The sequence below is a fragment of the Primulina tabacum genome, chromosome 1, assembly GCF_025594145.1.
Source record: "Primulina tabacum isolate GXHZ01 chromosome 1, ASM2559414v2, whole genome shotgun sequence".
In the NCBI taxonomy this organism is placed as follows: Eukaryota; Viridiplantae; Streptophyta; class Magnoliopsida; order Lamiales; family Gesneriaceae; genus Primulina; species Primulina tabacum.
The window spans coordinates 17,955,245-17,982,491 of NC_134550.1; the positions used below are offsets into that span (position 1 = coordinate 17,955,245).

The window sequence follows — 27,247 nt, forward strand, 5'->3', positions numbered from 1 at the left end:
TGAAACTCGAAAAAAACATTTTAACGTGCATCACATAAACATGAATAATTTAAAATAATGTATTTTCATAAATCATGCACTGCCAAAATCAATTTAAAATTAGTTAAATGATTAAATAATTAAATAAATACATGGTTATACGTGTACTGAATTCGGGCACTACAAGGAGGTTTAGAGAAAATTAAATATTTTTTGTTGATATTGGAAGAATTTTATAAATCAAATGACAAATAATAAATAATCCATCATTATTATTATTTTCACATTGAGAACCCGTATCCGATATTTTTTTATGCACTCTAGATTAAACCCAAAAAGATAATGCAATAACATGAAAATGACGAAATATAAACACTTTCTATGCTACGTTGTTATATAATAATATAGCATCGATCATTTCACTCGATATATAATCATGATCTATAACTAACCGTTTAACCAAAAAACACACACACTAAACAAAAAAAATGTTACATAGAAAAACACATGCATAACCGAAATCCCACATATGTGCTCATTTCCGAGCGTCAATTTTTTTGGGGGGTTTATTTTTTTATATAATTTATATAATATTCTTTTATTCTAAAATCGAATTTATAATATATTTAATCAGAACAAAACGACGTCGCTGCCATGAAAATCACGTGAATTCTCCATATATAGACTCCTGGGACCACGAGTCGCGAAGCCATTTTAGCAGCATTTGCGCCTTTCGCTTAGCTCTCACCGTGCAATCGCTCTGCACCAGCATCAGCACCAGCACCAGCACCAGCAGCTGAGTCAAAACGCCGGCTGCCAACTCATTCTTCTGGGCCTTCTCCGACGCCGAGTACAGCGAGAGCAGAGCTCCGGCTGCATACTCGGTGGCGCGATCTGAGACCTTCAAGATGATTTTCAGCAGTAAGGGGACCACCATGGCGTGCGAGACGAATGCCGCGCAACCTGATTGGATCCGACATAAAAGTTCCACCTTCGCTAGTGCTCTCTCGGTGTCGCACATATGACATATGGAACTCCACCAACCTGTCGACCAGCGCCTCCATCCGCACCTGCCGCAATAGCCTTGTGCCTGTGCTGCATCGCGAGGCACAATGCGAATAGAGATTTGATTCCGATCTTCAAAGCACTGGGGTATATTTCAAAATGCCAACAATTCCATCAAAAACTCCTTCGACGCCGCTTATTTGTGCTCGGAGCTCAGGCAACCTTATCCCTGCCACGACACTCTCAATCATTGCAGCGAAGTTTACTCGAACGTCGATAGAGGAATGGAGCAGTAAATTCACCAAATAATGAATCCGATTCCGGTCAGCTGCCACGTACATACAATTCTTTTAACACTCGGGTATGCAAATTTAGCGCATTATATTTTTTCCTCTAGTTTGGATCATAAAAAATGTATATGCATTATTCCTTCACATTTTAGTTAAACCTTTTTCAACGTGACTCTCTTAATTTTTATTTTTAAAAAACATAAAATTAATAATCTAGTCACATATAAATTGGACATTATCATTTTATTCTAACTTTTGATATAATATGTTAAATTATTATTACCTTAAAAAACTCCAAATTGCTATATATGTATATAGCTATAACATATATGTATATATTGCTATATATAGGCGTTATATATATATGGCTATATATAGCCATATATATATATATATGTAGATATATATATCGCTATATATACATATATATATATAGCCATATATGTATTATATATATTACTTGTCTCTCAATCACCACAACTATATAATACTTGGCTCTCGGTCACTTCTACTACCGTGAGTAGTTCACCCATAATTTGGTTTTCACTTCTTCGTCAGGTAAGATCTCTTGTAGTGCTCGCATACATGATGTTATATATTAATATATTTACATAATTTGCTGCATATATATATATACTAGCTGATCTTCATATATTTTAAGTTGAAATGTTTCGATTATCTGCACCATTTCAATTTAGATGAACATACTACAATTACTGCTTAGCTTGATAGGAATTTTTTTTTTTGGCTTTCTTCTCCGGGGAAGGGATTTTAAGTAACAGAAAAAAGTAAGTTAAAGCAGTATCAATGACCTAATTTAACTTAACGAGGAGCATAAATAAGAGATGAAAAGAAAATGTGATAATCTGAACCATTTACCTCAAGAGGCCGTTCATTTCTAAGGAGACTCTTCACCTTGTATAGTTGATTTTCTATCAAATATTCATGTCTCAAAAGTTTGGGATCTCTGGTTAAGAGAACCCGCTTCTGTTTTAGTGCTTGATCTATCGAATCTCTGAAGAAATTTAGTTCCAGGTTAGTTAATCAAGCTTCCGTCATTTCATGATACAAACTAATAAGATACTAACTCTCAACAGTACCTGTCTGCGAACATAAATATGCCACCTAAAGAAAAGTGATTATATAGGGTACCTGGCATCAGGCCTCTTCGAATATGGAACTATAGCATCTACCCCCAACACATCGCAAATGCTTCGCCAAGCCTTCAACCTGAGGGAACCAAAATAGAAAATTCATCCATCTCAAATAACCAGCTACCAAACTAAGCTACAGAAATTTCAGCCAAAAGAAAATCTTGTAAAGGAAGTTAATTCTTTAACCATTATCTGATAAACATACCATCAACTCACATAAAAACTTAGGGAATCCGTCACCACCCAAGGAGGGATCCCACGGAGGGGGGCCATGCTGACTATCTACTATTTCTAGGGTATTTTGCTTGCACTCCAGTACTGTATAGGACTTTTTGGTTTTCTTTTTTGATCTGTGATTTCTATCGGAGTCCTTCAACAAGATTCTATCACCGTACTTCCTAAATATCCACAAGAGAATGCTATCCACTTCTTTGTTGATTTTACACGAGTTAGAGGAATCCACCTTGTTGGAAACTAAATTTCAGTGATTTTACAAACTAAGCATCGAATTTATTGGATTAACTGATCAAGTTACCAGGCTTCGCAAATCGACTATCACTTGCCTAACTGATGATTAATGTGCTTAATATTAAAGGCAACTGATACCAACGCAACTGATTTGCGCAACTGAATGAGGAGTCAACCAATTGATCAGTCGTAAACTTATCAGTCGATATATTCAGCCGAAAACACTCAAGCTATTATCCTTCAGTTGATCTCTCAGTTGTACACGTCACCAGTTGAGAACGACAACCAACAAATAGTACAACAGACTGCAACTTGTAGTGGAACGCCGCATTTCAGAGATTGCAGTGTACGAATGTCAGAGAATATTGACGTGGCAATCAACGGATATATGGATTCAAACGTTATTTATTATTACCGTTGAGAGGGAAGCCTATAAATAGGTGAAGAGGGCAACTGAGAAGAGAACACGAACTACTATTCTATTCAAGCTTGTTGTTACTATGCTAAAATCATAACTCGTACTCAAATATTGCAAGCTCACTCTTATCAGATATATCAGTAGCAATAAAGGCTACATTTACGAGCTTATTAGCACTTTGAAATCTTTGTTAGATTCATTCAGTCGTGTAATATTTCAGTCACGCACTGTAAAAGTTTTTGTGAACTAAGAGTTTCAATTTTGGCAGTGTTAAGTCCAAACTGAAGTGGGTCAGTACAACTTTTGTATTCGATCAAAGTCTTTTAGTGGAAATCCTATCTTCGTGATAGAAAGGGTGACGTAGGAGTTATTGATAAGTGCAAGATTTGCACTTAATTTATATAAGAATCCATATTGAATTATGTTAGTTTCGAACGAAATTATGCGTTTTTGTTCATTTTGTTGTCATTGCAGGAGTGAGAAAAATAGTGCAAAATTAGCAAGAAAACACACCAAGCATAGCAGTGCTTGCACTTCTCGGCAAGAGGTGCGCGCGCGGCCGCGCGATCTCACGCGCTACCGCGCGCACACTTGCAGCTCACTGACCAGAGGCGCGCGCGCTGTCGCGCCACTTCACGCGCAACCGCGTGCGCACAGAAGCAACAGAAAACCCGAGAGGCGCACGCGACCGCGGAACTTCACGCGCAGCCGCGCGCGCACAAATGAAGAACGAAGACCAGAGGCGCGCGCCGCGGCCGCGCCACTTCACGCGCAGCTGTGCACGCGCAGACAAGCAACCAAGGCAGAAGCTTGCGCGCGGCCGCGCGACTTCATGCGCGACCGCGCGCACACATACATGGGCCAGCGAGAGGAAAGGCGCGCGCGGTCGCGCCACTTCACACGCAATCGCTCGCGCCGAGCGTCCAGAATCTTATAAAATGCGTGAGTTATGTCAGAAAAAAGGGCAGCCACCTTGGGAAAGAACTATACGAGAAATACATCAGTGCTAGGCGAAGAAACATACGGCGCAGCCGTTTTCGAGAGAAAAGACGCGAGGGAACAAGATCAAAGACGAAGAACGACAAATCTGGGGACAGAGACGACACTTCCGATTTGTTATCTGATTCTTTTGTCTTTATTTTCTATTGTGTCGATGTCTAAATATTCAAACATGTTTTGCTTTTATTTAGAATTCGTCATGAACTAATTTTCTAGTCTAGAGAATGACGTAACTTTGTGGATACGATGATCTAACGAAGTTGTTTATTTGATTGAATTCCGCTTTTGTTTAATTGTGTTCTCTGTATTCATTTCACTGCAATTTACTGGCCATAAATTGTTCGTTGTTTTATTAATTCTATAACTCGGGAGAGGGACTAGGATTATAGATCATTAGAGACACATCGTTGAATGTTTATAGTGTTCGTAAGGCGTATAACTATAGCGATGCTTAGATAAGAACATCGTTTGCATTTATCAATTAAACTTAGATTTTCTTTGGAATAATTGAATCGAAGTTTGATTGAGACATCTTATTCGTTACTTGGGAAAAGGGGAATAAAATAATTAAGTGTTCTTGGCCATTAAATAATTGAAATTCAGGAATATAAATTTAACTGGGAATAATCGTCGTGGAAACTTGGTGAAAATCATTTCTCTAGATATTTTCTCTAATTGTTATTCATCAATTCGGTGATTAGATTAATCCTTTGTTTTTAATTAATTCGTTCAAACAAACCAATCTTTTAATCGATTATTCTAAATAAAATTTAAACTATTTTAATTACAAGAACTGATATACATTTTTATACACACTCCTCGTGGGATCGATATCTGTACTCTAACCAGTACTAAAACTTGACACCGTACACTTGCGGTAGTGAAATTACGCAACAAGTTTTTGGCGCCGTTGCCGGGAGTGTTAAAATTTGAATTTATATCAGTATTGTTACCAATCAGTCTAGATTTTAATTTAGAGTTTTTTTATTTTTATTTAGTGATTCATTCATTTTTCTCTGTGTGACAGTGCATGCTAAGATCGCAAAGCCCTGACTTGCTCATCTTTGATCCAGAAATCGAAAGGACTGCTCGGAGGCTAAGAAAAGCTAGAAAGGAAGAAATCGAAGCAATTGCTGATAACAGAGAGGACGACAGACACATTCCGCCAGAGGCGATATCCATCAGGGATCACTTCCGACCAGTGATCAACACTCATTATTCTGGCATAGCTCGAGGAACCATAAATGCCAATAATTTCGAGCTGAATCCTGCCCTGATCAATAGGGTTCAACAAAATCAGTTCGCTGGAACTGCCACTTCTTATCCTCACGTTCATTTGAGGACATTCCTGGAGATAACGGATACAGTAAAAATTAATAATGTTCCTGATGATATTATTAGACTGCATTTGTTTCCGTTTTCTCTCAGGGACCAAGCAAGAGGATGGCTCCAATCAGTACCGTTAGGGAGCATCACGACATGGCAGGAACTGGCGACGAAGTTCCTTTCTAAATATTTTCCCCCTGCGAAGTCTGCACAATTGAAGATTGAGATCAGCACTTTTAGACAAACTGACTTCGAACAGTTGTATGAAGCATGGGAAAGGTATAAAGAGTTGTTGCGGAGGTGCCCAAATCATGGTTTTGAAGACTGGGTACAGATTGAGCTTTTCTATAACGGACTGAATGGTCAGACACGGACAATAGTGGATGCAGCGGCAGGTGGCACAATCTTTGCCAAGTCTCCTGCTCAAGCCTATGATTTGCTTGAGCAGATGACTATTAATAGCTACCAATGGCCATCTGAAAGGTCAGGAGTAAAGACGACAGCTGGAGTTTATGCCGTGGATCCTATCACATCACTCACAACGCAAGTCTCAGCGTTGACTACACAGATAGCAACCAGGAATAAAGTGAGTACATCAAACACTGAGGGACCACCGCTTGTTGTTGAAGAACCACAGTTTCTTGAAGAAGTTCAATACATCAACAACAAAAACTTTGAAGGCTATGGAGGATATCAAGGTAACCCTCCCCCGAATACTTATCACCCTGGATTGAGAAATCATGAGAATTTTTCATATATAAATAATAAGAATGTATTGAATCCTCCACCAGGGTTCAATACATCCAATGGGGGAGGGAAGCCATCATTTGAGGACTTGGTTGGGACATTCGTTTCTGAATCTTGTAAGAGGATGGCTAGGACTGAGTCTAGGCTTGATAACCTAGAAACCCACATGGCAAGTATTGGCGAGACCTTGAAAATCCTTGAATCGCAAGTGTGGCAGATAACAAAGCAACTCACGTCTCAACCGTCAGGCGCAATCCAAAAGACTGCAGACTTAAATCTGAGAGAAGTGAATGCCATTTTTATACAGCATGAAGAGTTTGGTGTTGTAGGAAGAGAAGAAAAGGAGGTTGAACCCACACCTGTTCGGGATGAAAAGCCAACTCCAACCAAAAGAGCCCGAGGTAAGAAATTTGAGAGGTATGATTTAAATCAATGCATTGATATTTCTTTACCTCCCTACCCCCTAGAGATTTTTACAATTACAAGCTGAATTTCAAAAGAAGCAAGGTCTTGAAAATCTCAAGAACCTACACACTAATAATGAGTCTGCAGATCAGATGGAAGGTGAATTCACCGAAGAAACACAAAGAAATCGTCTTCAGAAGTTGCTAGATCCTGATGAATTTATCATGCCATGTGAAATAGGGGGTCATTTAGTAGAAAAAGCTATCTGTGACTCAGGAGAGAGCATAAATATAATGCAAGTTCTCTCTACGAGAAACTTGGATTGAGCAGGATGAGGCCCACAGGACTAATCTTACAGCTGGCAGATAAATCGATCAGGACACCGTTGGGTATTGTGGAAGATGTTGAACTTCGGATCGACAAATTGAAGGTTTTAGCTGAGTTCGTGGTACTTGACATGGAAAATATTCAGAACGTTCACGTCATTCTAGGACGACCATTATTGGCTGCTGTTGGAGCCATCATTGACGTGAACGAGGAAAGTTGACCATGGAAGTTGAAGTTCAAATAGTGGCAATAAAGGCATCCAAAAAATCATACGACCCACCTTGAGCAGTCTAGTGTCAGTCGGGCTGACGACGTTACACCAAGCGCTGTGTGGGAGGCAACCCACAATTTTTTATTTTTTAGCATTCAATTTGTTTTTATGTTATTTTACTCCCTTAGTTGTTAATTTTTACCCACCACCAGATCTACCGCCGCAACACATGGACGAGGATGATGAAGATGCTGCGGACGAAAACTTGAGCAACGAGTTCTGACACTTGTGTATGAGGTATGTGTTGTCAGGTTTATCATTTAAATTTTACATTGAGGACAATGCATAATGTAAGTTTTGTGGGGGTCAATTGTTTAGTTGTTAATTCATTGTTAGTTTAGTTATTTTCTGCATAGTAGCTAGAATTTCGTATTTCGCAGTAGCTCTAAAAAAAAAGAATTTATTTATTTATTGCTTGCTAGATTTGTTAGGAAGAGTCATGGATAAGTAAAATGTGTGACCGATGATGAAAATTGAATTGCGGTCATGAAATATATATGTGTTCATGATAACTTAGGAGTCACAATTATTTTGCAATGTCGTGTTTGTTGATACTATCGTTGCTTAGAGACAAGTTGCATGCCTGTGATGCTAAATAGATGAGGGAGATATGATTTTTGGTAATTTTTGCATGACATTGATTGACACTTCTGCAAACATAGAAATGATCTAGGAAATTTTTTTCACAATATCTTTGGGCCTTTGTTCTTTGTTTACTATCAATTGTAGCCCTTTGAGTTTCGAACTAATTGAGATGCTTAGAATTTCTTTTGTACCTACCTCGTATATCATTTTTGGTTGAACAAATGCATGTGATTAGTTTATATGAGTTGACTAATGGATTGACGGAAATCTAGAACTTGTTTGAACATTTTTTGAGGCGAAATACAAATAAAATGTGGCATATGAATGATTTAGGCGATCTTTGGAGCCGTTTTGAGCCTTTGAATCTACCAAATAAACATGAAATATCCCTAGTGTCCCATTTTGAGCCTACTAAAAAATCAAGTGGTGTATGTCAATGACATACAATTAGCCCCCACTTGTATCTATTCTACATCCCACAACGACTACCTAATGAAGCTTATACACTTATTGTCCTACCTAATTTTGAGAGAAATAAGTTCATGGGTGTTGTAATGATTCAAATACTCCTTGAAAAGAAAAGAAAAAGTTAAATGTGTTCAAAGGAGTTGACAAAAAAAATAAAAAATAAATAAATAAATGAATCAAAAGTGGTGAAAAAGAAAGGAAAATATGGGAGATGAAGGATATGATTGGGAAGAAAATAATAAAGTGATGGTGAATGAAATGAGGATGAGAATTATGAAAATTCAATTATTTCTCTCAAATCTTGATCTCCATACCTTTATTGTAGCCATGAGCCGTAGCCTAACGTTACAAGCCTACAAGACCTATTAACCTTGTCACAGTTATCCAATATACTAGTGGAGAAAAGTTGTTCAAGTCAAGCCTATGGATACCTGAAAAACATTGTTATCAAGTATAGACTTTAATCACTTGCTTGCAGGCATCTCATTGTGTGATTTCATCTGTGGCGTACTTATTTTAACTATCTTTTGAGCCAAATAATCATCGATAAAGGCCTATGTGATCTGTGAATGCAAATTTATATGTTGATGAAGTGTGAGTTGAACTGAACTGAAGATTTCTTTATTCTGTAAGGCGGATGGGTATTACAACTATATTTGAGCATTCGATTGGGTAAATGAACATTGACATATCACACACGCACGTGACTCTTGGGAAATCGTGAATTACATGAAATTAGACACGTCGGAGGCCAATATCACCTTTTGCATATCCATGACTGTAGTCGTTAGCGTTAATTTTTCCTTGATTATTTGCTTTTATTTTATTTTGCTCGGGACTAGCAAAAGTTCAAGTTTGGGGGGTTTGATAAGTGCAAGATTTGCACTAAATTTATATAATAATATATATTGAATTATGTTAGTTTCGAACGGAATTATGCGTTTTTGTTCGTTTTGTTGTCATTGCAGGAGTGAGAAAAATAGTGCAAAATTAGCAAGAAAACACACCAAGAATAGCAGTGCAAGCACGTCTCGGCAAGAGGTGCGCGCGCGGCCGCGCGATCTCACGCACTACCGCGCACACACATGCAGCTCACTGACAAGAGGAAGTAACAGAAAACCCGAGAGGCGCGCCCGAGAGCCGCGCGCGCACAAATGAAGAACGAAGACCAGAGACGCTCGCGCGGGCGCGCCACTTCACGTGCAGCCGTGCGCGCGCAGACAAGCAACCAAGGCAGAAGCTTGCGCGCGGCCGCGCGACTTCATGCGCGACCACGCGCACACATACATGGGCCAGCGAGAAGAAAGGCGCGTGCGGTCGCGCCACTTCACACGCAACCGCTCGCGCCGAGCGTCCAGAATCTTATAAAATGAGTGAGTTATGTCAGAAAAAAGGCAGCCACCTTGGGAAAGAACTATACGAGAAATTCATCCGTTCTAGGCGAAGAAACATACGGCGCAGCCGTTTTCGAGAGAAAAGACGCGAGGGAACAAGATCAAAGACGGAGAACGATGAATCTGGGGACAGAGACGACACTTCCGATTTGTTATCTGATTCTTTTGTCTTTATTTTCTATTGTGTCGATGTCTAAATATTCAAACATGTTTTGCTTTTATTTAAAATTCATCATGAACTAATTTTCTAGTCTAGAGAATGACGTAACTTTGTGGATACGATGATCTAACGAAGTTTTTTATTTGATTGAATTCTTCTTTTGTTTAATTGTGTTCTCTGTATTCATTTCACTGCAATTTATTGGCCATAAATTGTTCGTTGTTTGATTAATTCTATAACTCGGGAGAGGGACTAAGATTATAGATTATTAGAGACATATCGTTGAATGTTTATAGTGTTCGGAAGGCGTATAACTTTAGCGAGGCTTAGATAAGAACATCGTTTGCATTTATCAATTAAACTTAGATTTTCTTAGGAATAATTGAATCGAAGTTTGATTGAGACATCTTATTCGTCACTTGGGAAAGGGGGAATAAAATAATTAAGTGTTCTTGGCCATTAACTAATTGGAATTCAGGAATATAAATTTAACTGGGAATAATTGTCGTGGAAACTTGGTGAAAATTATTTCTCTAGATATTTTCTCTAATTGTTATTCTTCAATTCGGTGATTAGATTAATCCATTGTTTTTAATTAATTCGTTCAAACAAACCAATCTATTAATCGATTATTCTAAATAAAATTGAAACTATTTTAATTACAAGAACTGATATACATTTTTATACACACTCCTCGTGGGATCGATAACTATATTCTAACCAGTACTAAAACTTGACATCGTACACTTGCAGTGGTGAAATTACGCAACAATTATTCTATTCTCTGAACATCCAGAAACAAACCGTGTGCATTTTCATTTCAGTTATTACTTTCAGTTAGTTATTCTATCTATCAGTCAGTTTACTTCTGCAACTGTTTTTCTCAGTTAAACTGATTGTTATCGACTGATGAGATACCGAGGGTCAGTTTGTCACTAAATTGAACTCTACATTCGAAAAGAATACAAAATACGTGAGTGTTTATTCAACCCCCTTCCCCCCTTCTAAACACTTATCACCTTTTAATCGATCCTTTCAAGTGGTATCAGAGCACAATTGTATCTCGTCTCAGAATATTTCTACTCAAACTGATTATCATGGCATCCTTTAACAAGATCCCAATGTTTTCCAGAGAAGACTTCAATGATTGAAAAATCAGGATGCAGACTCACTTAGCTGCACAAGACGATGATATGTGGTACGTCATCACTGACGGACCAATGAAGATTCTGAAAGCCAACACAGCAGTTGCAATCACCGATGGGGCACCTCACAGAATTAAAAAGCCCAGAGATGAATGGACTGCCGAGGATAAAAGAAAAGCAAATTTGGACAATGTGGCAAAGGATATACTGTACAAAACGCTGGATAAAATAACTTTCAGCAAGATCAAAATATGTAAGACAGCTAAAGAAATTTGGGAAAAGCTTATCCAGCTTTCTGAAGGAAATGAACAAACCAAAGAAAATAAACTTTCTGTTGCTGTTCAGAAGTTTGACAACATAAAGATGAGAACTGGAGAATCTATGCATGAGTATGATGAAAGAGTCAGCTGTATCATCAATGAACTTAATGCACTTGGAAAAGTGTATACCAACAAAGAAGTTGCCTTAAAAGTGATCAGAGGTCTTCCCAAGGAGTGGGACGTTAAGACCATGGCAATGAGGGAATCCAAGGATCTAAACAAGGTTGAGCTTCATGATCTATTTTCTTATCTGAAGGCCTATGAGTTTGAGCTGCAAACTCGAGAAGGAGAACCATCTACTCCAGCAGCCACAACTGCCTTAGCTGCTGTCAAAACAGAACCAACTGGTTCAGTCGAGAAGGTTGCTGATCAACTGAGCAATGATGCTATGTCATTGTTCATCAAGAAATTTGGAAGGTTCATGAGTAAGAATCAAGGGAACTACCAGAAGCATTATCTGAGAAACAATTCTAAAGAGGAATCAAATGCTTGCAACAACTGTGGCAAATCTGGTCACTTCATTGCTGACTGTACCAAACCCAAGAAGGACAGTCAAGGTTCGACTGAAAGAAAGAAGAAGTCATATGAGCACAAGAGGAGATCCAAGGATGATAAGAAATCTTTCAGGAAGAAGCATGAGGTACTCTTAGCTGAAGAGAGTTAAATGGGCAGAAACTGACAGTGAAAAGTCAGAGCCAGAAACCTCATGCAGTTCCAGTGATGGTGAAGAGGAAGTGAAGTGTCTGATGGCTGGTGATACAGAAGTGGAGTCAAGCAGTCAATAGGTATTTGACTTCACCTCAACTGATTTAACTGGAGAAGAACTTATTTCAACTCTTCATGACATGGTAAATGAGTACCAAAAGCTTGCCTTATCTTTTGAAAAGGCCAGAGCAAAGGAAATTGATCCCATAGACAATAAAACTAAAACTGATGAATCAGTTGATGAGTTGAGTCTAAAAAGGGAGATTTCTGAGCTCAATGCTGAAAGAAGCAGGAATCAATCAATGATTCAGAAGTTGATGCTTGAAAATTCAAAGCAAACTGAGCTTATTCAGGCTTGGAACAAATCATCTGCTGCATTAACTGATATACAGAACTCTCAGAAATCAGTTACTGATAAAACTAGTTTAGGATTCAGTAACCAAGATGAAATGTCTTCCAATGATACTCAACCAAAACTGAATATGATCAAAGGGAAATACATTCACTTTGTCAAATCAGTTATGGTACAAGAACAACCTGAGCCAAGTAAACTGGTTGAACAGCCTACTTAAAGTACGAACAAGGCTAGAAGATATGGTATTTTTTATAGCCCAAAAGTTTTAACTGACTCACGCAGTCAGTCGTCAAAAAGATTCAGCAGGAATTATTCAAATGGCTACTCCAATTACTATAACAACAAGCCAGTTCAGAAAAGATATCGGCTGAACAATCAGTTGAACAAAGCTAAATCACATGTTGTCTCATCTGCACACTACACACCTAGCATACATAAATCGAGAAAGACCATCTGGAATACAGCAACTGGACAGTCAGTTAGACTGATCCAAGTCTGGATTCCTAAAGGACTAATCAGTGTAGAACCCAAATAACTAAGGGTACCAAAATTATATCTTGTCTGTGATTGCAGGTAACAGGTACAAAGCAAGGAATCAATCTGGTACTTGGATAGTGGATGCTCACTGACACATGACGAGAGATGCAAACTTGTTATCTCAACTGATCAAGTACACTGGACCAAACATCAGTTTCGGAGATAATTCCAAAGGTAAAATTGTGGGTAAGTGTAAGCTTATCCATGGTAACTTTATCATTAATGATGTTTTATTAGTTGAGAATCTCAAGTATAATCTGATTAGCATTAGTCAGTTATGCGATAATGGATTCTCAGTTCAGTTTGACAAACATTCGTGTTCAGTCAAAGACTCAACTGATGAGGTCATCCTAAATGGCAAACGGTGTGGAAGCACTTACAAAGTCAGTTGGAATGATCAACCTTATGCACCAGTATGTTTTATTGCTTCAAAATCTTCTAAAAACTGGATATGGCATAAGAGATTAAACCACCTGAACTTTAAATCCATTGCATATCTGAGTAATCACGATCTTGTCACTGGTTTGCCCAAAATGGATTTTACCAAAGATAAAATTTGTTCAGCATGTCAGTTTGGTAAACAAGTTAAATCTTCTTTTAAAAACAAGGGCAGTAAATCTTCTTCCCGATGCTTAGAGCTGTTACATATGGATCTATTTGGTCCAATACAAGTCATGAGCTTAGGGAGAATGAAATACACCTTGGTAGTTGTGGATGCTTTTTCAAGATTTACTTAGGTTATTTTTCTAAAATCCAAAGACTACACAACTGGTTAAGCTTTTCAAAAGACTATTAAATGAGAAATCAGTTGGAATTGATAGAATCAGATCCGATCGAGGAACTGAATTCATCAATCAAATTCTTTCAAATTTTTTAGAAAATTCTGGAATTAAGCATGAGCTCTCAGCAGCTAGAACTCCTCAGAAAAATTGTGTAGCTGAAAGGAGAAATCGGACCCTCAAAGAATCTGCTAGAACAATGCTTGCTGATTCTGGCATTTCTCAAAGGTTTTGGGCAGAGGTAGTAAACAATGCGTGTTACACTCAGAACAGATCGATGATTAATAAAAATCATTTGAAAACACCTTATGAGATCTTGCATGGACGAAAAAGTGTGGTTTCTTACTTCAAAATATTCGGCTGCAGATGTTTTATTCATTGACAATGGCAAAAATCAATTAAAAGCCTTGGATGCTAAATTTGCAGAGGGAATATTTTTGGGTTATTCATCAGTCAGCAAAGCTTATAGAGTGTTTAACAAGAGCACACTAAATGTTGAAGAGTCTATATATGTTGTTTTTGATGAAATTGTACTAACTAACAAGCCAACTGATCAAGTTGAGCTAGTGGATAGATTTACAGATATCAGTTTAGAGGATGATCATGAAGAAGAAAATCACATCAATCGAAACATCCTTCAAACACAAGAACCTGAAATTGTGGATCAATCAGTTGAACAGGAAGCTCTTCTGATAATCAGTTGGCAGAGCCTATTGAGGATATTCAATTACCAACTGATGCAGCAGCAACTGAAACTGAAGAAAACACCCAGTTGCAAACTGAAGCATTTGCTGACATGGATACAACAAATGCTGAATACAGATGGAAGAAATCACATCCTCCAGAATTGGTAATAGGTAACCCATCTAATCCGGTGAGAACTAGAAATCAGATGCTCAACTTATTTATTAATTCAGCTTTCGTATCGCAATTGGAACCGAAGAAAACTGATGAAGCTCTTGCTGATCAAAACTGGACAAACGCAATGCAAGAGAAGCTGAATCAGTTTACACATAACAATGTCTGGAACCTAGTTCCAAGACCCGTTTCAAAAACTGTTATAGGTACAAAATGGGTGTACAGGAATAAACTGAACGAAGATGGTTCAGTTGTGCGCAACAAGGTGAGACTGGTAGCACAAGGGTACAGGAAAGAAGAAAGAATTGATTATTATGAAACATATGCACCAGTTGCAAGACTGGAAGCTATAAGAATATTCCTTGCCTATGCTTCATTCAAGAATTTCAAAGTCTACCAGATGGATGTAAAGAGTGCTTTCCTAAATGGTCAGTTGCAAGAGGAATTCTACGTTGAATAACCTCCAGGTCTGATCACGATTTTTCTGTTGGATCAGTTGATAAGACATTGTTCAAATTATCTAAGAATGATCATATTTTACTCGTTCAAATTTATGTTGATGACATTATATTTGGGTCAACTAACCCCAAATTATGCGAGAAGTTTGCTAAGTTGATTACAGGATAAATTTGAAATGAGCATGATGGGTGAACTGACATTTTTTCTTGGACTGCAAGTGAAGCAACTGGAGACAGGGACTTTTATCAGTCAGACTAAATACACCAAGGAGTTGGTGAAGAAATTTTGCATTGAATCGTGTTCAGCTACAAGTACTCCCATGAACTCATCAGTTAAACTAGACACTGATCAAGGGGAGAATATCAGTTGAGGCGACACTTTACAGAGGTTTAATAGGTTCATTATTGTACTTAACTGCTAGTCGCCCTGATATTGTATTTGCTGTCTGTATGTGTGCCAGATTTCAAGCAAACCCTAAGCAATCACATTTTTCAGCTGCCAAACGTATTTTAAAATATTTGAAAGGCACTCAAAAGTTGGGTTATGGTATTCTAAAGACTCCTCTATCAATCTAGTTGGCTATTCAGATACAGATTATGCAGGGTGTAAGCTTGATCGAAAAAAGTACAAGTGGATCATGTCAGTTTCTAGGAGACAGACCGATCTCTTGGTTCAGCAAGAAGCAGACATTCATTGCTACTTCCAAAACTGAAGCAGAATATCTTGCTGCTGGAAGTTGCTGTGCTCAACTGCTCTGGATTCATCAACAACTGAGAGACTATGGAGTCATCGCCAAAGAATCGCCCATATTTTGTGACAACACAAGCACGATTGCTATTACCTACAATCCAGTTCTTCACTCTAGGACCAAGCACATAGATGTCAGGCATCACTTCATCAGAGATCATGCCTTGAAGAAGGACATAAGATTGGAATATGTCTCAACCGAACAACAAGCAGCTGACATCTTCACCAAACCGTTGCCTGAGACTAAGTTTTCTCACTTTCGCAATATACTTGGATTAATTATTTATCATAATCAGTTTTATTGCTAATATGTCAGTTGTCGATTAACTTGTGTTATATATCAGTTCTTACTTTCTAACTGATGTCAGTTTGTTTTTTTGTCATTTATTATGTTAAATTCGTGATTTATTCATCAACTGCTGAGATTAATCTTTGCAGGAAAATAAAAGACAAAGATAAACTGATAAAAAAAATTTTCATCGAAAGAAATTAGTACGGATTACATCGAAGTATTCCTCTTCAACAAAAGACCTCCACTTGGTCAACCAACGAGTTAACTCTCCGCTGGAAGTCTTCAGGAAGCTATCTGAGTCAGCTATATGCTCTAGGATCCTCCGTTCCTTTTGGAGCATTAGCTGGTAGACATATCCATCTTCGAAGAGGTCCACCGTATCAGCAACGTGCAAGCGTTCTCGATATTTCTTATTTTTGCCAACAGTCTGGGAGTTGTAGCCTCTCCACACTCATAGAGGAACTGGAGTCCTTGTAGCTCCTCCCAGTATCGAAGGATTTTATGGAAGACTTCATCTTCCATAGCAGCCTTTCGTTTCTCCAATTCTGCGTCCATAAACTCCTTGGCAATATCAGGAATATTCGAACTAATTGCACCTACCATTTTAGATTTTGATTGTTATTTGGTGATATGATTGAAACTAACCGAGTTATTCTTATTTATAGCCCATGGTCAAGGAAACTGAAAGGACAAAGTCATTACGGCAGAAGATTAACCTTCTAAGCATAAGATTTTATTTGATTCGTCTTGCTTAAATTCTCGTAACCTTTATTTGCATTTATTAAGGGGGAATATTGGTTTAAAAAGTTAACTGAGAAGACAGCAGTTAGTTAATCTTCAACTGAAAAGACACAGTTTTACAACTGATCGTTCAACTGATTATTTCACTAATCTTCTCACATAAGTTAACAAATTAACCATTTTTTTATTCCAAATTTAGTGACGTGACTGATTATCCAAGCATTAAATGCTATCTTTCAACAAATGACAGGATGAGACGTGGATCTTTTTAATCCATGTATTTTCAACACATGATTTTATCACACGTACACACGTATTTTAAATCAAAATTTTCTGGACTAACACGTGTCAAAGAATTTAAACAGTCACGTACATAAGTACTTTGCCCGCTCCATTTCAGTTCTTATTCCCTACTCTTACCTAAAATTCTAAGAGCAAAAGCAAATTCAAGCTTTCTTTTTCGCAGAAAATCATTCAGTTCTAATGGCAAATCAAATTGCCGCTCACATGTTGAATGCTATGGCTATTCAATTTTGAATCAGTTCTATCAGTCGGCGAGGCCGATGTCAAGAACGTCTTTCTGAAGCTAGAATCAGCTGGGCTGAGGACATTTTTGGGGCAATCTTCACAAGAGATCTACCCGAAGGAACTTCAGGATTTCTACTCTAATGGAAATATCAATTCTGATGGAAGCAACTCACTACTGTCAATGGTCAGTTGTTGACCATTTCTGAAGAATCGTTTGGAGAAATGTTCTTATTGCCTTCTGATGGGCTGGCAAACCTTGCTGACGTTAAAGCATCTGATGTCGAAGAGATGCAAACTCTTCTTTCTGCTGATGGACGGAAAATCAAAGTTTCCGATCCAAAGAAGGAACTGAAGCACGAAGTTCAGTTGCTGGCTGATATTGTAGCCAAGGGGCTATTAGCAAAGGCAAGATCATTTGCTGCCCTAACCTTGGAGAAATTTCAAGCCATCACTGTTATTATGGCTAGTCGACGACTGAACTGGAAACACCTTATTTTCAATATCTTGAAAAATATGTTTCAATCCACCAAGCAATCCAAAGGATTCGCAGTTCAGCTAAGCTATTTGATGAAAGTCAAAGGACTGGTGGCTGATGATTCAGAGAGATCATCAAAATTCAAAGTCTTCCACGCCAAGAATGTTCAGCCGCCAAAAACTAAACTGGACATTTCTCCTGATCAGTTTGTGAAGATCAAAAAGGAGATTGGGACGCAACAGGATGCTCCCAAATCAGTAAAGAAGGAAAAAACTTTGGCTCAACTGAAACCAATCAAGAGAAAACTGATTGTCAGTGGATCAGATTCTGAGGAAACACTTGTTCAGTTGATTACAAAGAAACAAAGGACTCAAAAAACCAAGCCAGATAGCAACGTTGGCTTCTTTGCCAGCTGATAGATTGAACCAATCAGACGCTCAACAGCCTATTCAGGCTATTCCTTTAAAAGCCGTTTCAGCTGATGTTTCAGCTAAAGATCAGTTACCTCCACCAACTGATCAACTCAAAAAGGTCATCAGTAATGCTGGTAAAAAGAAAGAATCAACAAAAGTTTCAGCTCCTTCGATCAAAATCAATCGACCTATAATCCTTGCTTCTGCTCGACCCAAAGGAATCAAAATTCAGAAGCTAGCGGATGCTACTCACTCTGGACTGAGCAATCCACACATTCTTTCTGATGAGAAAGGCAAGGGCAAGTTGATCGAAGAGCCCAGGCCATCAAATGCCATTCAGACTCACATTGACCTTATATGGGAACAGGTCAACACATTTGCTGAATCCAAATTGGAAGTTTATAATGCTTGGACGAGATTCAAAACACATACTTTTGCCAAACAGTTGAAAAAGAAGTCTAAACTGGATACATTCATCAAATTGGAAGCAACTGTTCTCAAAATGGTCAAAGCTGCTACAATTGTTCAGGCATTGGGGAGAAAGAATTATTTCTTTGATCAAATAAAAGCCAAAAAGTTGGGCCAACTGATTGAAAAGCTCAAAAGCAACTACATTCCCACAAGTCTAACTGCTTACAATGATCGAGCTGTGCTCACTCAGTTGGACACAGATCTTATTGCTCTGCAATCGCAGATAAAATTTTGGGAAATAGATCAGGAATTGGTCATTTATGAAGGCTCTTCCGAAGATGAAGAAGCTGAATCGACATCTCAGCACAAAGATTCATCCCCAAAACAAGCTGCTGCTACAACAGTAGAGCCAATTCAGGATGTGCCACCATCTTCTTCTGTTGCTGATCCTCAACCTTACTCAGACGCTGACTTGACTCTTGCTGATATCGATGAAATCATTTAGTCAGTAGCCCGAGAATTTCAAACAAATGTGCCTTCAGCTGAAGCAGTTGATCTTCCAACAGATCAAGCAGTTACAGATGCTGATATCCCTGTCTCTGCTGAACAAGATGTTCAAACTGAAGTACCTATTCACTCAACTGTTGAATCAAACATAGTGAATGTTGTCACTGAGGAAGGCTCAGTTGCATGTTGACGAAGCGCAACAAGTGTCAGATGATCAACCATCCGAACCACCTGTCACTGATCCTCCAACTAAAATTTCCACAGCTCATCAAATTAATCAGTAGGACAGTTCATCTGCTGATCCAAATCAATCTTCTTCTCCTCCTATTCAACAAGAAGTCAGCATACAAGACGTTACAGAACTGACACATGCTGAAACAGAGGTTTCTGACCGGACTTTGGTGATATTTGATCAATCTACCAAGGAACAAGGACCAGGGCCGTCTGGACCTGTATCTCCTCATCCATAATCAGACATGGATTTAGTCCTTGAAGAGATTCAGGACATTCAGCTCAACATGTCAAAGATAATGCACGAAATAAAGGAGATTCAACGCACTCAGCTTGCTCACTCTCTGAAGCTGAACTCTTCCAGTGAATACAACTCAGAAAAACTGAAATCTATTCAAACAGCTGTGACCTCCATCTCTTTTGTGATCGACGAGCTTAAAAAGAACAGAGGCTTAGCTGAAAGTCTCTCACTTACTCAAGACTTAATCATCAAGCGAGTAGAATCTATGGAAACATCTGTCTCAAAGAAAATCGACTTGCTGCAAATCACTGTGTTGACTGCCGTCAAAGATATTGCAGCTGATGTTAGGATTTTATCTCTCAAAGTCGACGTGCTTGACAAAAAGGGGAAAGCAGCTAGATTGATAAAGGAATAAGAGAGGATTCAACTGAAGAGACAACTATTATTAGTTGAAGATTATTTGTTTTCTTTGTACGAATCTATACACTAGAAAAATTATTTTATCTACTAGGATTCTCTTTACTTCAGCTGATCAGTTTATTAAATTCCAAGTTTTTTCAATCACCAAAAATGGAAAAATTATTGGAAACTAAATTTCAGTGATTTGACAAACTAAGCATCGAATTTATTAGACCAACTGATCAAGTTACCAGGCTTCGCAAATCGACTATCACTTGCCTAACTGATGATTAATGTGCTTAATATTAAAGGCAACTGATACCAACGCAACTGATCTACGCAACTGAATGAGCAGTCAACCGACTTGTAACGTACCGTACTTTTAAACTACTTGAAATTTGCGGAAAAATAAAAATTTTCTTAAATACAAAATAAACTTTCAAATTTGCATTAAAATAAATTTCTCGTCTAAAACATTTGCAATAAAAACAACTACAACCAAATTTGCCAAAAGTAATAATCGTTTAAACATCATAAACACTTCATAAAAATCATAGTATTTGAAACAACATGCATAAAAGTATTCATAAAAACATGGGCGGTCCTCGGGTTTAGCCTCCCGCTCATCCAAGCCAGCTCACTGGTCCTCACCCCTCGTCTCCTCAAATGCATCTTCACCTGCATCGATCAAGTCTAGTGAGTCTAAAGACTCAACATGTATAAACCGGGAGTAACGAGTAATACATAATAAAATCACATGAAACTTTAAAATAGAGTGTACGTACTTGATATTTGAACTTGCATACTTAAAAGCCTGAACGTAACATACTTGAAACTTGTGCATACATACAAAAACATAGATGTGCCATCATCATAAGACTTTTCTTAAACATGCTTGCATACTTGTACATACTTGAACATTCATAAACTTCATCATTTTTGCGTAGAGGCATGTTTCAAAGCAAGTGACCCATACATAAATACGCCTGATCAGACTAAACCACAGTACTGGGCTGACAGGGAAGATCCACTGTCACATACATGAGATCCCCGTTCATGCTTTAACGGGTGGATTGGTCCCCGTTCATGCTTTAACGCTTCCCAATCCTGATCTAAACCCGTTCATGCTTTAACGGGGTGGAGAGGTCCTCGGCCACGTTCACCGACTTCCAAACCCATTCATAATTTGGTCACGAGACATTTAGCATACCTCAAAAACTTAAAATATTTTCTTTTGCACGTCGAACATACTTACTTGGCGTTGAGGGATTCGTTGGATCTCGCTTGGGGCCGCTGCTGCAACATACTAACATGAGTTCAAACACTTATCTTTCATAGCTTAGACGTAGGTACTCGTGCTCGGCACTAAAGTAAATAAAAAGCTTATGACATTCTAGATCACTCGAGACTTGACCTTGTTTAATAATCGTACTAAGCCATGATATAGAACCCCAAAACAAATCCTATATTTTTACATAAATAAATTTAAACCATCGTACTAAACCACGATATAGAACCCCGAAGAAAATCAAAAAAGAAATAAAAAAAAATTTAAAAAAATTGTTTTTAGAGGGGGTACACGGACCCCGTGTACGGGTCCGGGTATGGGTCCGGGTAGGCTCAAAAATTTCGTATTTCTGAAGGAAAATGGACACGGACTCCGTGTCGAGGTCCGGGAAGGGATCCGTGTAGCCTCTGGACGTGGAAATTCACTACCTTAATGATTCATTCTTCCAACCCAAGCCTAAGGACCATGAACTAACACCTCAAGACTCATCCTAGGATGCTATTACATTAATTCGAACCCGTACAAACACCCCAAACATCCCCAACCATCGTCAAACAACTTCAATACACAATAACCTGTAATTCGACATCGTTTCGCTTCTTACGACTCCTATTACATCCCAAGCCAATCCCGACCCAAACGAACCACCAAATAACACCTAAACACATCCCATAACATATCTAAATGCAGTAACACAAGCCCGACGATGTCCAACGAAGCCTGCAACAAATAACTTCAAGAACATGTCAAGAACACATTTTCATAAAAGTCGCAGTTTGAGCAGTCCCACGAAAACAATCATAACTCACTTATTTCTTATCCAAATATTTCGAATTTTATATCAAATCGAAGGTATTGAAAAGTTATACGTTTAATACGTTGAAAGTTTTTCCAGAAAACCGACCGAAAAATCGCAGTAATTAAAAAGACAGCAAATTCGAGTTTTCAGAACCAAAAACCGTTTCAAAAGTGATCCAACCATATTTGCTCAAACTCTTACATAACATATACATGATTTTCATACAATAAACATCAAAATATTTACTATGACAAGATCGATGTAGAAACGAAAGAATATACATGCCTTTGGTCTTGAAACGTAGGAAATCTCGCAAATCTCGACAATCCGGACACGAGGAAGAAATTTGGAGCTTCTTGATATTCTCTAATGGTAGAATAAATGGAAATGAGAACACTTGAGGAGAGAAGGGAAATAAATGAGGGGAAATGGAGGAGAATTGATGGGAATGAATTTTCTTCCGGAGAAGACTTGGACAAAGTCTTGCAATTGGAGGCAAGTGGAATGGATTTAGGGTAATTTAGGAATAATTTAAATATATTGATTAGGTTTAAACTAATTACTCGATATATGTTGTAGTCCAAATAAAATTTAGACTACTCGGGGCTTGAAAACAAATACATAAAATATTCCTAAATTTACAAAAGTTGCACCACAATTAAGGGAAAATAAAATATTAATTGTCATAGAATAAAATACTCCATAATTTAAAAATTCCTTTTAAACTTAAATAAATATTTTTTTAATTTAAATAAATGCACGTGTTTTACGTATACTGATTTTGGGCTCTACACGACTGATCAGTCGTAAACTTATCAGTCGATATATTCAGCCGAAAACACTCAAGCTATTATACTTCAGCTGATCTCTCAGTTGTTCACGTCACCAGTTGAGAACGGCAACCGACAAATAGTACAACAGACTGCAACTAGTAGTGGAACGCCGCATTTCAGAGATTGCAGTGTACGAATGTCAGAGAATATTGACGTGGCAATCAACAGATATATGGATTCAAATGTTATTTAATATTACCGTTGAGAGGGAAGCCTATAAATAGGTGAAGAGGGCAGCTAAGAAGAGAACACGAACTACTATTCTATTAAAGCTTGATGTTACTCTGCTAAAATCACAACTCGTATTCAAACATCGAAAGCTCACTCTGATCAGATATATCAGTAGCAATCAAGGCTACATTTACGAGCTTGTTAGCACTTTGAAATCTTTGTTAGATTCATTCAGTCGTGTAAGATTCAAGCCACGCACTGTAAAAGTCTTTGTGAACTAAGAGTTTCAGTTTTGGCAGTGTTAATTCCAAACTGAAGTGGGTCAGTACAACTTTTGTATTCGATCAAAGTCTTTTAGTGGAAATCCTATCTTCGTGATAGAAAGGGTGACGTAGGAGTTATCCTATTCTCCGAACATCCAGAAACAAACCGTGTGCATTTTCATTTCAGTTATTACTTTCAGTTAGTTATTCTATCTCTCAGTCAATTTACTTTCGCAACTGTTTTTCTCAGATAAACTGATTGTTATCGACTGACGAGATACCGAGGGTCAGTTTGTCACTAAACTGAACTCTACATTCGAAAAGAATACAAAATACGTGAGTGTTTATTCAACCCCCTTCTAAACACTTATCACCTTTTAACCGATCCTTTCACACCTCCTTAGTTTTCTCTATGCTGCCACACAATTCTGGAATAGTTGTGCAGACCACATTTGAAGCTTCAACGAATTTGGTACTTCCCACCAGACTACAATCATCAGAATTCTCAAAGCTCTTCAACCCAGAATAATTAAATCCGAAAAACTTTAACTAAACTAAAAGGAGACCTTTAAAATCTAATCATTTAGCCATCTAAATAAAGAACATCAAACCTTCTCTGACAATCTTGTCTTGGAAGACATTAAATATGTCAACCAAACAATGAGCATCTGCAGCTGCATATATCTTCTGCTCTTCTGTCAAGGGACGCTTAGACCAATTACCACACTGAAGTTCCTAATATAATTATATAAATTTTAAAATCCATTTCAGAAATATAACTAAGATGGCAAGAATTAAATACCTTTTGTGATCAGGTGAAATTGGCACTTAATAATTCATAGGATGCACACCTTTGACAGCAAAATGCCCAAAACTTCCTCGCATACTATTGCTAAGCTATCAGTTTGTTTTGGTACCCTTTGTCTAGGTACTTTGGGTTGTAAATAGTTGTATATGGCTTAAATATCAACAAAATGTTCAACCTAATCGAGAAAATTTGACAAAAGCACGTTCCGAAAACAATTTAACAGTGAACTCTAGACTTTCTTTCATCACAATGTGTTTGAATCCAAAAATTGGGCTTAGAATGAGCATAAAGGTAATTCCAAGTTCAAGCTTTATGCTAAGTCAGAATACTTGAACCGCTGTCAACATTCAGCCACCAAAAGGGAAAAAACACACAAAAACAAGCACAACAAAGCAACTTAATCTAACTGATCTCTCTCCGTGCTCATGAGCATAAATTGCACATATTGTAATATAAGGCAAGCAAAATTTACAAATATGTGAAATTGTAAGTTGTGCTTGATGTTTCTACCTATCACATATATAATGATTTGGGCACACCAATCAAACTCAACATAAAATTTGAAATTAAAAACAGAGATATTGTTAACAAATTTCCACATTTCTACTTATTGCATCTCATAAATCATAATAATATAAGAGTCGATAATCCTTGATATCCCACACGTTTTCATCCATCAAGTTCGGTACTTTTTATTATTGAGAATATGACAATGGCAATTCGACCAAAATAAACATGAGAAATATCGGGAATACGTATGTCATTTTCATGCAGCTCGTAACAAAGACATGATCACCGGTAAAAACCGAAACTGAGTGAACTCCTTGCGTAATCTTCCTGCAGTCTCAATTGTCTCTGAAAATTCCAATTAGAAAGTCAAAATTTCGCTCGATAAACGACTGCAAATTCACCAGAAAATGGCCTTTTCCGACCTAAAAAATGGCAGATAACATGACTCTTAATGATTCAGACCATCCGACAGAATAAAAACATTATTCCCTACCATATTCATTCAAACAAAGTCGACCATCACCTCGTTCGTCCCCAAATCCACATAGATGAATAAATTGAAGAGATTTTAGATCCTTCGATCAACTTCATGAAAATGTATGACTCACAAATTCGAAGAGTTATGAATTCAGAAATATGTACCATGTTTTTAATGCTCTGGCGGCTTCACATAGTGGGTTAAGAACCAGTTGTCGCGTAGTTTGTAAGTGTAGTGATCTGTTTCATTGTTTCGATTTACACCAAACATTAGTCATTTTTGCTATAAAAAAAACATTTAGGGAAAGAAGAAAGAATGTTTTATAACATACTGAGAAGCAAACAAAAAAATAAACATGTATGTTTTAAATTTCATTAATGAATACATGAAAAGCAAACAAAAAAATAAAATGTATTAATGATTATTATTAAATGAATAGATGAATGAAGGTAAGGACATTTACGTAATTCACAATTCACATTCATATAATGATTATTAACATTAATATAATGATTATTATTAAATGAAGATAAGGACATTTATGTAAATTCACAATTTAAATATTAGATGAATGATTATTATTAAATGATTATTATTAAATGAATAAATGAAAAACAAACAAAAAAATAAACATGTATTAATAATTATTATTAAATGAAGAATGAAGATAAGGACATTTACGTAAATTCACAAATCAAACTTATATATTTATATTAATATAGATATAGATAGATATACTCTGTTTAAGAAACAAGATGAGGCAGTGGGATTGCGAAGATTTCTTGTGATATTTTTTTTTTTGGGTTGGAGGATGATTTTTTATTAATAATAACCTTGAATCAAACTTTTTAATATTAAAAAAAAAACATAAGAGCAGAATACTAGATAAATTTTTCTCTTTTAGAAAAGAGAAGTCTCTTTTCTCCTCCCTCATCCTCCACACAGGGGCCAGATATGGCAAAATGATGCAAAACTAGTTTTTCCTAGGCTAATATTGTTTCAGAACTTGAATTTTTTTTAAGATTCCCATGGCATCTTGCAAATTTTTATTCATTGTGTTCCTTGTGCAGAATGTTATCTTGAATGTGCATACTACTTCAGGTAATTTATGGGTTTGTACAATTACCTTCTTGGACTGTTGGTTTATTCTTCGTCCATTAGTTTATTCTTTCTCAATTGCAGGAGAGCCACATTGGTGTAATACAATGCCTCTTATCCCGCTATAGGCGGTTCTCTTAGAACTGCAAAATATATGCATCAATGGCAAAGAAAGTTCTTGCTTTGATATCCAACAGAATGGCCGATGTTTTTTAGAAGGGGATGATTATAGACGTTCTTCGTACGTCTTCAATTCAATTTTTCAGAGGGATCTGTCCCCAGATAATTGCACCTTTAGGGGCCTTGGTTTTCTATCAATAGTAGATCCAAGTGATTTTATTGTTATTAATTTTAATAATTTGCTATACTGTGGAATTTAGATGACGTTTAATGTTTAAACCGCATGTGATGGATCTTGTGTTTTCCCGTCATCCAAGCTGGACGTGGCATCTGCCCCTCCTGCCACCCCCACCTCCAACTCCACCGCATATAGATTTTGGATCTCAGTTGCTGAAATTGTAACTGCATTAGTATCTCTAGGCATAGGAGCATGGGGAATTCAAAGATTTTATCAGAATGTAAACATAAATATGAACATGTAACGTACCGTACTTTTTACTACTTGAAATTTGCGGAAAAAATTTAAAATTTTCTTAACAGAGTAATCAAACTTCAATTTCGATAACGTAAACCGTACGTCCAAAAGTACTTGCAACAAAATATCTAAAAATAAAGTTTGAAAAAAATATTAGTTTGAAATCTCATAACCAGTAGCGTGAAATCAGAGTATTTGACATTTCATAAAAACTTAAAAACTTGGGCGGTCCTCGGGTCTAGCCTCCCGCTCAGTCCAAGCCAGC

General features: G+C 37.4%; 1 long non-coding RNA gene and 1 pseudogene across 8 annotated transcripts; both read right to left on the reverse strand.

The window, feature by feature from the left end:
- Positions 1 to 538: 538 nt before the first annotated feature.
- LOC142542540 (U-box domain-containing protein 26-like) lies at positions 539 to 1,442 on the reverse strand (annotated as a pseudogene).
- Positions 1,443 to 1,903: 461 nt separating this feature from the next.
- On the reverse strand, positions 1,904 to 24,470 carry LOC142542549 (uncharacterized). 8 transcript variants are annotated; one of them, XR_012819553.1, is made up of 5 exons: positions 24,345 to 24,470; positions 23,890 to 24,228; positions 2,634 to 2,891; positions 2,427 to 2,504; positions 1,906 to 2,289 (listed from the first exon to the last, which is right to left on the reverse strand). It is a non-coding gene; the product is annotated as an uncharacterized LOC142542549 (long non-coding RNA). The 8 variants fall into 8 exon arrangements; XR_012819546.1 differs by having other exon boundaries at positions 1,905 to 2,504; positions 2,615 to 2,891; XR_012819543.1 differs by having other exon boundaries at positions 1,905 to 2,289; positions 2,427 to 2,891.
- Positions 24,471 to 27,247: the final 2,777 nt, after the last annotated feature.